The following is an 11,672-nucleotide window of genomic DNA, read 5'->3' as shown; positions in this document are numbered from 1 at the left end:
CTTTTAGCCGCTACCAAGATGTAGCGTCATTTGTATGACGTCAGCAAACACTATCAAAGATACGATATTGAACAGTCTTCCCTTTACACTCATATCACTCAACTTTGGTTGAACTGCTTTCCCAACAATGCCTCTTTAGACCGTATCAATCATGGCCATAGACAGCATGCCAAAGTAGCAAACATCACAACCTCCATCTAGTGACATAGTTAAAAGTAAAAGACATTTTTTAAGAAAAGACTCACACAGTGAGAAAGAGGGAAACATTTTACTCACTTACTCATAAGGTCGTATAAGCACATATAGTATGAAACACATGCTACGGTGGATTTCTCTTTCTTAAAGAGCATATGTCTATATCAACACCGTACAGATCTCAGTCTAGCCGCTCCTTAAGCGTCTAACCCGAATTCCTCAATTTGCACGTCTCTAAGGCGTCAAAGAGAAACTCGCATCTGGCTTACTATAGGCTACATGGATGGTGGGGTAACCCATGCATAGTCCTATCAATGGACCTCATCTTAGCTCCCACTAAGGCGACATAATTTTGTGTCAACCAACTTATCCCTTTGGACAAGTACCTAGGGACACAATGTCTCATCTCTACTCGCTACTTAAGCGCTAGAGACGATCGTTCGTGTGAGTGAGCCGATCTTAGCCTGTTGACATATCTTGTGTGTGTGTATTAAAAACAATACGATAAAGACAAGAACTGAATCATATTGTATTAATATCCCAAAGGAAATGTTACATCTTTATGTCATTTGAAACACAAATTACATTAATAGTCTACGCAATCCTAGATTCCTAACATGAGCCTCGAAGACATCTCTTGCTATAGGCTTCGATAAGGGATCAGCAACCATGCGACTCGTAGAAAGATGTTTCAGAACCACTTCCTTTTGCGCTATCATGTCTCTGATGTAGTGATATCTGATATCTATGTGTTTGGTTCTTCCATAATACTTTGAGTCCTTAGCATATGCGAGAGCTGCCATGCTATCGCAGAATATTGTCACCGGATCTGATGTATCCGTGCCAATATCTGAATGCTTGAGGAACCTCCGTAACCAAACAGCTTCTTGAACTGCTGCAGAACATGCTATGTATTCTGCCTCCATGGTGGATAACGCTATACAGGGTTGTTTCTTGCTGCTCCATGTAATGGCCCATTGGTTGAGCAGAAAGACATACACAGTGGTTGATTTGCGCTCATCTAGGTCGCTGCCCCAATCGGCATCACTGTAACCTTTTAGCTGCAAATCTGAACCCTGATAGCACAGCACATAGTCCGCAGTTGCCTTGAGATATCGCATAATCCTTTTGACTGCTTTCCAGTGAGCTAGTCCGGGGTTTGATTGGAATCTACTCACTAAGCCAACTGCATAGCATATGTCAGGCCGAGTACACATCATTGCGTACATCAGACTACCCACAGCATTAGCATAAGGGACACGGGCCATCTTTTCTTTTTCTTTTTGAGTCTTAGGACACATCATTTTAGACAAGTTCTCGCTCCTCGCAGCAGGGGTGTCAATGGGTTTACATCCATTCATTTGGAAGCGCTCGAGGACTTTCTTTATGTAAGTCTGTTGAGACAAACACAAAAGTCTCTTTGAGCGATCTCTGTAGATCTTAACTCCCAGAATGTATTCTGCCTCACTCATATCCTTCATCTCAAAATTGAAGGATAACCACTCTTTTGTGACGACTATCAACCCTTTATCATTTCCAGCTAGTAGTATGTCGTCAACATATAATGACAACATAATGAAACTCTTCTTAGACCTTTTGACATAAACACAATGATCCTCTGTGATCATCGTAAACCCATTCGAGAGAATGGCTCGATGGAATCTGAGGTACCATTGTCTAGATGATTGTTTTAGGCCATATATAGATCGTTTGAGCTTGCACACTTTGCGCTCTTGACCTTTGACCACAAAACCCGTTGGTTGATCCATATAGATCTCCTCATCTAGTTCTCCATTGAGAAATGCTGTCTTAACGTCCATCTGGTAGAGTTCCAAATCCATGTTTGCTACTATAGCTAGAATCAGGCGAATTGAGGCAAACCTCACCACTGGTGAAAAAGTCTCCTCATAGTCTATACCCTCCTGTTGGGTATATCCTTTCGCCACTAAGCGAGCTTTATACTTATCTATTGATCCATCCGACTTGCGTTTAACCTTAAGAATCCATTTGTTCCCAATAGTCTTACGCCCTATTGGTAGATCAACCAGATCCCAGACCTGGTTAGTCTTCATAGACTCAATCTCATCATTAAGAGCTTTCATCCACTCATCTTTAGTAGAAGATGAGAGAGCCTCATAAATTGTCCTAGGCTCATCATCATCATGCGGAGCAACCATAAAAGCTTCCCCTTCAATCTCAAAACGACGACGGGGAACACTTTCACGTGTGCTTCTACGCGGCTGAGGTTGTTGTGATTGATTGACAAGTGATGTGCTCCCACTCGGATTCAAATAATTTGTAGGAGCTTGAAGAATTTCTTCCTCATTCTCAACTAAATTCCTTGGAGCACTTTCCTCTTGTTCTACAATCTCATGAAGTTCTAAACTCCTATCAACCTCACCTCTACTTGAAAACTGATCTTCAATGAAATCCACATCTCGTGACTCAATCTCAGTCACACTTCCATCAGATTGTTCACCTATTAATACATATCCTTTAGAGTGTTATGAGTACCTTATAAAGATACACTTCTTCCCTCTAGGGCCTAACTTCCCATACTTATGAGAAAGGTTGTGAACAAAACCCGTTGAACCCTATGGCCGCAAGTTACTCAAATTGGGTTTCTCGCCGGTCCATAGTTCATATGGGGTGGAAGTTACTGATTTGGAGGGCACTCGGTTAAGAATGTAGGCAGCAGTCAAAAGTGCATCCCCCCAAAAAGAAATTGGTAGGTTTGCTTGCACCATTATTGACCTAACCATCTCAAGCAGTGTTCGATTTCTCCTTTCCGCCACGCCATTTTGCTGCGGCGTACTCGGCATCGTCAACTGTCTTTTGATTCCTTTTTCATCACAGAGCCTTTTAAATTGCTCAGAGAGATATTCTCGTCCTCGGTCAGTTCTTAGAGCTTTTAAACTCTTGTCTAACTGATTCTCAACCATTCTTAGATATTGCCTAAAGCATTCCAATGCTTCAGACTTATGGGAGATTAAGTAGACATGACCGTAACGCGAAAAATCATCTATAAATGTGATGAAGTAGACACCTCCGTGTCTTGCCCTCACACTCATTGGACCACAGATGTCTGAGTGGACTAATTGCAGTGGAAAAGATGCCATTGTGGCTTTTCCAAACGGTTTTCTCTTAGCTTTTCCCATTAGACAATGTTCACATGTGGGCAAGATGACCTTAGCGAGATTGCCTATTAGGCCTTCTCTAGCTAACCTAGTCATTCTATCTTGCCCTATATGGCCAAGCCTAGCATGCCATTTATATGAATCTAAATTATCAGATGTAGAAAGAAAAGCAATAGACTCATTTATATTTGAATACTCCAAATTCAAAATCATAAAACCGTCTTGAAGAAAAGCATTGCCATAAAACACATGACCTAAATGAAAAGAAACATAATTGTTTTCAAATACGATTTGAAAACCAAGTCTTAATAGAGTGACTACAGAAAGTAAGTTTCGTCGGATCTCGGGAGCGTATAACACATTGTGAAGGAAAAGAGTGCGGCCACCCCGCAAGTCCAGCTTGTAGGTACCAAGTCCCAGTACCTCCACGCTAGCTCCATTCCCCACCTTGATATCACGACTCCCAGCTGGAATCCGGCGATACTCAACAAATCCGACTCTGTCTCGCGCTATGTGTTCGGTCGCTCCTGAATCAACAGTCCACACAGGATAGGAGTGAGCAACCATCACATGGCTAGTTACAAAAACAATGCGAGAAAAGTCAGAGTGTACCTTCTTCGGCTCAGTGCAGTCACGAGCGAAGTGGCCATTCTTTCCACAGTTGAAGCACTCTAATTTCGACTTGTTCTTCCCGCGCTTGCCCCTCTTGCTGCGCTGAGAAGTTCCTGACACCTTCTTAATTTGTCCAGCAGCTACCCCATTCTTGGACTTCTTGCGCTTAGGCCTTGATGCCTTACGCGAACCAGAATCAGCCACATAGGCCGTGTGATTGGGCTTGGCAGCCTCTAGGCGCTCAGCCTCCAATTCCAAGTGACGCGAGACATCATCAAAGTCTTTGATATTCTCGTTATGCGTCAAGTTCTGGCTCATATTCTCCCAAGAATTCGGCAGTGATCTTATCACTGCCTGGACTTGCTGTTCATCAGTCAGGTTGTTTCCAGCCGACTTAAGTTCGCGGATCATGGTTGACATAGCCCTAAGATGCTGCTTCATCGTGTGGTCAGAGCGCATCTTATAGGAGTCAAACCTCATGGTTAACCCACGCAACCTAGTGGCTGAAGTTCCACCAAACTTCAACTTTAAAGCCTCCCACATGCTTTGGGCAGTGTCGTAGATCTCGAACTCACACATTAGATCATTGTGCATGCTGCTTAACATTATTATGCGCGCGCACTGACTTTTCTTAGCCCATTGAGTATAGGCTAATTGATCTATTTTGTGTTGTTCCGAGATCCCTTCCCAGGGCTCAGTAAGGGAGTGAGATAAGGCCTCCAAGACCTCTTGCTCATCTAAAACATATTGGATCTTGCGATGCCAAATGTCATAGTTCTCTCCATCCAATTTCTCCCTTTGTTTAAATCGGCAACTATACTCTTGGATGCCATTTCACTACAATACGCAAAGAAGGGATATTACACACACACCTAAGAAATCTGCCGCGTCCATCCAAGTTATAAAAAAAATAATTTAGACATGTCGCAAAATCGAAAAATCGCTAGGCTTCAGAATCATCTTTTGCGCCACAATATCCAATTATTAAATTTCTAACCTAATTCCCGCGCAAATTCAAAAAACAAATGGGAGAATTAATCATAAGTCTCAACCATACTCCCACTATTTTAAGTAGTCATCTAGTCCTAGTCACATGTAAAGACATAACCTACTAAAAATCGCAGTAACCTTTTGGGCCAGTCTACAAGGACAGCTACTCCAACCACAGTAACCTGTTGGGCCAGTCTACAAAGATGGTTCATATAAGACCATTACAGTCCATTTTTCTTGTTCCATCAGTGCATTTACAGTTCTTACTGGGGTCACTGTGGTCTTTTGGCTATACAGTGCATTTACAGTTCTTACTGGGGTCACTGCAATTTTTTTTTTAGTCTATCATTTACACTGACAATTCTAACTAAGACTACTTAGTGGGAATTTTTCTATTTTATCAATAAAGACTAATGTATAAATATTTAAGCCTAACATTCATAGATGATAAAATAATCACATATCCACATGTTCAATTCACATATACATGTCATCACATTTAATATAACAAATTAAATAAAAGATCACATGTAATATAACATAATAGAATAAAAAAAAAAAATAGCATGAATATAACTATATATTCATATGTGATCACATTTAATCTAAAACATTAAATAAAAAATCACATGTAATATAACAATATATCTTAGCATATATTAAGCCATGCAAATTTCATCGCCTCTTTTTATTTTCTGTTTAAAAAAATGCTTTAAAAAAAATGCCAATTTTTTATTTTTTTATTTTTTTTAACACTGAAAGGCCGAATGGCCCAAAAACAAATTGGGCCAAGCCCAGCCCATCAGGAAAACCAAAAAAAAAAAAAAAGAAGAAAAGTTTGGGTTGGGCCGTGAGGCCCAAGCCCATGGAAGGCAGATGACCATTAGGTCATCTTCTTCCTCCATTCGGCTACTGTTCACGTGAACAGTAGCCGTTCGAAGCAGCACCCATGGAGCCTCCCACGCAGCACCGCAGGCGGCGGAAATGATCGGTCCAAGCAGCAGGATGCTGCCGACCACCTTTGCCGGTGCGCGATGCGCCTCCGTGGTGCGCGCGGCACCGCAGGGGTGCGCGCTGCACCGCGGTGGTGCGCGCAGCACCTCTCTGGTGCGCTCTGCACCGCGCTGGTGTGCGCTGCACCGCGCAGGTGCGCTCTGCACCGCGTTGGTGCGCACAGCACCTCTGTGGTGCAGCGCAGCACCTCGCGGTGGTGCGCGCAGCACCACTGCGTTGGTGCGCCTTCCTTTTTTTTTTTTTTTTAAACAGATAATAGAAAAAAGAGGATGAAAAAAGAACACCATATAAATCTCAAGCATATGCGAGAAAAAAAAATAAACTAGAAGCAATTTAAAAAATAGCTCTGATACCAATGTTAGAATGCACAGCGGAAAAAGTACCTCAAGCTCAGCTTAAAGAATTGCTCCACAAGTTTTTCCAGATTGATAAATTCCAAACGTTTCCTCTTAGTGGTGAAAGTGTACTACGTAGTATAGAACTAGAGTAACACTTAATCAATCCACAGCCTAAGTATTTTATCAAGAGAGAACAAAAAAAGAGAGAGAGTCTTTTTCTATTTTTCAGATGGTGCCAAAAACACAATTGAGGAGGACTATATATAGTCCTCCTCTGCACGGCTGGCCTTAAAGGCCAGCCTTCAATATTCATGTGTAACGGCAGTAACGCATGGCTTTAAGCCATGCGTTACAAGCAAATAACGCATGGCTTAAAGCCATGCGTTATACTGCAGGAGGGGGTCAGCCCCATGTGGGCGCCCCTCCATTTAATAGAAATTATCGTAAGGAAAATGGTAGTAAGTCGCCCAACAACTTGCATCGCTAGGTTTGATTGCTATTTTTGTTTATTATTTAATGATTAAAAAAGTGACTATTAGTAAAATTGTATATTTGTTTTTTCTTAATGGTTAAGAATGTAAACAAATGTTTTTTTTTTAAAAGTTCCAAATACACTATGGGGCGCACTCAGCTGTACAGGTTGGGCAGTCTCCTAGCACTGTCCTTATCATAATATAATTACAATTTTTAGAGTGCACATCAAACAAAAATTATGTAAAAGCCATTATTATTATTATTATTATTTATTTTATTCCAAAATAAAATAAAACATTTACTACAAGTGAAGCTATTTATGTTGAAGCATGGACCAACAACTCCACTAATCCAACTTAACTACTAACCCAAATAAGAGTCCAATAAAATATGGAATTGAACATGTCAATTAATTAAATTTTGACCATTTCTATCCACTAACACAATTCAAAGTCTATATTATCGAAGACTAAAGTTTTTTTTTTTTCTTGCACTAATTTGAAAGCTTTGAATTATGAACATATAAACATAAAAACTATATCCTATAAAACTTATTGAGCATTTAATGCTGATCGGAAGATTTATATGGGCAATAATATATATTGTAAAAACCATTAAAGATAGTTTAAAGATAAGTGTTATATCTATAAAGAGATCTCAATGTATGACATTAGATCTACTTTACGATAATATGGATTTTATAATCTGACATACTATATCGATCTACATCAATTTATATATTTAATTTTGTAACATTTATTCATAGGCCAAGTATTTTTCTAACTTAAAAATAATCTATTTCAAAATTTGAAACCTTTCCATAGTGAAATGATGTATTATTTTGCACCTAAGGCACGTTCTGTTGTTTGTAGTTTAGAGTGTGAAGCAAGAGAGTTTACGATTGTTTGCTGGCTTCTAATTCACTGTTTTTCTTGGCAATTAATGAGACTAATAATTGGGAAAAATAAAGGAAAATGATAAATTTATTATTTTCTATCACTCAATTTGTACTCTTTTTATTTTCTTTTATTTTTTTTAATGATTAAGGATGTTAAAAAAATATTTAAAAGAAAATAATAAAAAAATAAAAAATTTAAATATACCATAAAATAATAAAAGAGTGGTAGAAAAATAATAAATCTATTATTATCTAAAAGAAAATCAAATAAGAGTAAATAATAATAATAATAAGTTGTGGGTTTAGGCCACGCGCTTTGAATATAGAATTGAAGAAGAGTGGGAGTAGATATGGTTGTCATCAAATGCTTGATTAATCATAAGAGATAAGATCTTTAAACTTTTAAATGGTTGACAATTTGAATGTAAATTCTGATGATAGAATTAAGTTGAAAGCAAATCTTCCTGGCCTACCAAGTTTGACCGTCTTATTTGATTGTTGGTCAAATTTTGTTTATTTAATAATTAAATAAGTAATTTTAAATATATTAATATTTTTTTAATTTTTTAAATATATTTAAATATATTTAAAAAATTTTAAAAAAAATCTAAACAGTACACCCAACGATAAACACTGGACGGCATAATAATCTCACTCTTAAGTTGAAATGCATCAAGATGTGACAGACATGGAGTACCAATTCTTTTTTTGTTGCTCTCTCAACCATGTTTTAAGTTATTAGGAAGAGAAATTATATTTATAATTTTTAAATGAGGACTGTATGTGCAAGTTCTTTATTAAATAATAAAAAAATATCATTTTGATAAGAATATTATTATAATTTTAAAAATATTTAAAAATAAAATTAACTAGACTTACAATGCAATCCTCAAATATACATAGCATTGCTCTATTAGGAATCCAATTTTTTCTTTTCAATTTTTGGAGCCGTGGGTATTGAATAGCGTAATTTGTTTTTTTTTTAAATATTTTTTAAATCACTTTAAATATTTTTAAAAATAAGATAAAATTTACAAATTTATTAAAAAAATATTCTTTTAATCATTAATTAAAAAAAAGTTATAAAAAAATTCAGTACAAAATAGGTGTACCAAAAATTAGGTGGCTCAATCATTTCTAAAAAAAAAAAAAAAAGGAGAAAGTAAGAAAGAATAATAGTACGGTTTGATTGCTTCCGGTCATAACAAAGAGAGTCTTTGTTTGAACTTTCTTGTATTTATGTATATTCCCTCCACACCATCTATCTGACCTCCATTCGTTGAAGAGTGGTTGGTGACTCGTTATTTCCAAGATTTCTTGCTGGTTGACATATTCAAGAAAGTAATAAAATGTTTGGGCCAAAAAAGGGAGTGGGAATTTTGATAGACGAAATCCTTGCTAGAATAACATGAAATATTAGACCCCAAAATAGTCCTTCAACATTCCCGAGTTCTACCGTAACGAGTGATAACGATAGGTGATGTATGGAATCTTATATTATTTAAAAATAAAAAGTTATTGTTCTTTATAATAATTTCAATAGAGCTCTAATTATATTATTGATTAGTCTTTTTCAAATATAGATTATATAATTTGAACATTCTATTATGACATTACACTTTTTTCTTACATAAGGTTTTGAAAACTATTATCTTCAAATTTTCTCGAGAAAAAACTCGAGAAGATACAGACTAAGGAGAAGTTTGGATTTAAGATGTATTTATATAATTGAAAACCCATATCCATGTATGATGTATTTACATAATTGAAAGAGGAATCATGGATTTATCTTGATGCCTTATCCTATGATTTTACTGAGGAGTGGAGTTTTTTATGCTTCTACCTGTATATGAGTCATAGATGAATCTTCTTGGAACTCTTCCTCTTGCAATATATGGTGAGTCTAATGCTATTTTTTTTTATCTTTCCAGTACATTTGACGCTCTCTTTCCAGATTTTGAATTCATTAGTGTCGATGAGTTTAGGCTGTGATCTATCCATTATACATTTTAAGCATTGTACATTTTTACGCATAATATCCCTAACGCGTCTGAATGTATAGAAGCTTAGAAATGGAAATGTGTTAGGGATATTACTACAAAACATACTTCCTTTATGAATGGCACAAAGATCGAATCTGTTATGGTTCCCTCTTGAAGAACAATAAAAATCGAGACTAGAATTGAGAATCAGGAACAATACAAAGATTCAGCAAAATATAAATTGTAGGAGATGGATAATCACGGCTTGGGATGTTCAAGGCTCTCAATTCCTCCATATGAAAACTACCAAGTTTCAACAAATTTTCAAAATACCCTACGACAATCACCCCCTAGTATATATTATGTCAGGCAACTATTAAGGGAGCTATGAAGGCCATGGGCCAGATCACACACGTCTCGTTTGTTTTCATAACTCATCTCATTTAATAATTACAAATTTTTTAAATTTTCACACAAAATAAAATAAATAATTCAATATTTTCAAATCTCAAAATAAAAATAATATTGAAAAAATGTTTTATAATAATATTTTATTTAACTTTTAACTTTAATTTCAACTCATCTCATTTTATATGCTAAAACAAACGAGACTAAGTAATTAGCAACAGTCTAATTAAATAACAGAGCATTTCGGGCAGGTGGCACCTATAAACAGCACTTATCGGAGACGAATGTAGAGCTGCCACGTAGGTGTTCTTTAGTAGACCATTCAACACGCATAGCAGGGGATCACTTCTCTCCCCTTCCCGCTCGACGAAAACGCTCTCACTGCTCTCTCGCTCGACAGAACCTCTCTCGCTCTCCGTCACTCTCCTTCCCTCTCTGAACACCATAATCGACCTCCAGAATCTCTCTCTCTCTCTCTCTCTCTCTCTCTCTCTCTCTCTCTCTCTCCTTCAATCTGACTTCTCCCTTATGAAAACCCTAAACTGATCTTCGGAATATCTCTCCTTCCCTCTCTCCCCTTCGATCTCCCTCACGGAAACCCTAAGACAAAGTTCAGAATCTCTCTCTCTCTCTCATTCCCTCTCTCTACTTCGATCAAGAACCTAGAATTAAGACCCCAAAACTTTGACCTGCAACTTCATCATCGGAGGACCTCAAATCAGGTACCAATTTCTCTAATCTTTGATTTTCTGGAATAATTTTTTGTAATCCCTAATTTTTTATAATCCCTAATTTCCCTAATTTTTTGTAATCCCTAATTTATAATGATCTGTGTTTTGATGTAGGGTTTTTGGCTTTGATTTCTCATTGTCTGTACAACGACCAACCAGCCAAAACCATGGTCTGTGTTTTTTTATTCTATAGTTTTCTCTAGTTTCCAATTGTAATCTAGAATAAAAAATCTGTGTATACACTTTGTCACACACAAAATGCATTATCGGTCTCTATTTTTTTACATTGGTGGCATATATTCTATACCACTTTGTCACACACAGAAAATGCATCCCAAGAAACCATCAAATTAAACTGACATATAGTATTTATCCATGTTAGACTACTTCAGTAACACCTTGGCCACAAGTTGATTGATTACATTGTTTTAGGGATTGATTTAATATTGATTACATTGTTTTATACTCTCTAGTTTTTAAGGGATTAATTTAATATTGATTACATTGTTTTATGTTGGAATGAAGGATTTTGGGTAGAGTTCAGATAGTGATGATGTTGAGATACTAACGACTAGAAACTGTCCACAAGTTGTGTATGAAACTATTGAGGATGAAACTGTGGATAATCAATGTGATGTGAATTTGGGAGATGGATTGAATATGGGAGATGGCGTGAATTTGAGAGATGGTGATGGAGATGGAGTAAATATGGGAGATGGAGATGGAGTCAATGTCATTTCCACTTCTAGTAGTGGACTTTTTGAACCGTTCATTAGGAAGGAATTTGATGAAATTGAGGACGCCCAAGCATTTTACAAGGCGTATGCAAGACAAAAAATTTTTGCAATAAGGACCAACCATACCCAATTATCGAGAGGGGACAAAAAATTAAT

Source organism: Juglans regia, chromosome 9 (genome assembly GCF_001411555.2).
Source record: "Juglans regia cultivar Chandler chromosome 9, Walnut 2.0, whole genome shotgun sequence".
Classification (NCBI taxonomy): Eukaryota; Viridiplantae; Streptophyta; class Magnoliopsida; order Fagales; family Juglandaceae; genus Juglans; species Juglans regia.
This window is presented reverse-complemented; position numbering follows the sequence as displayed.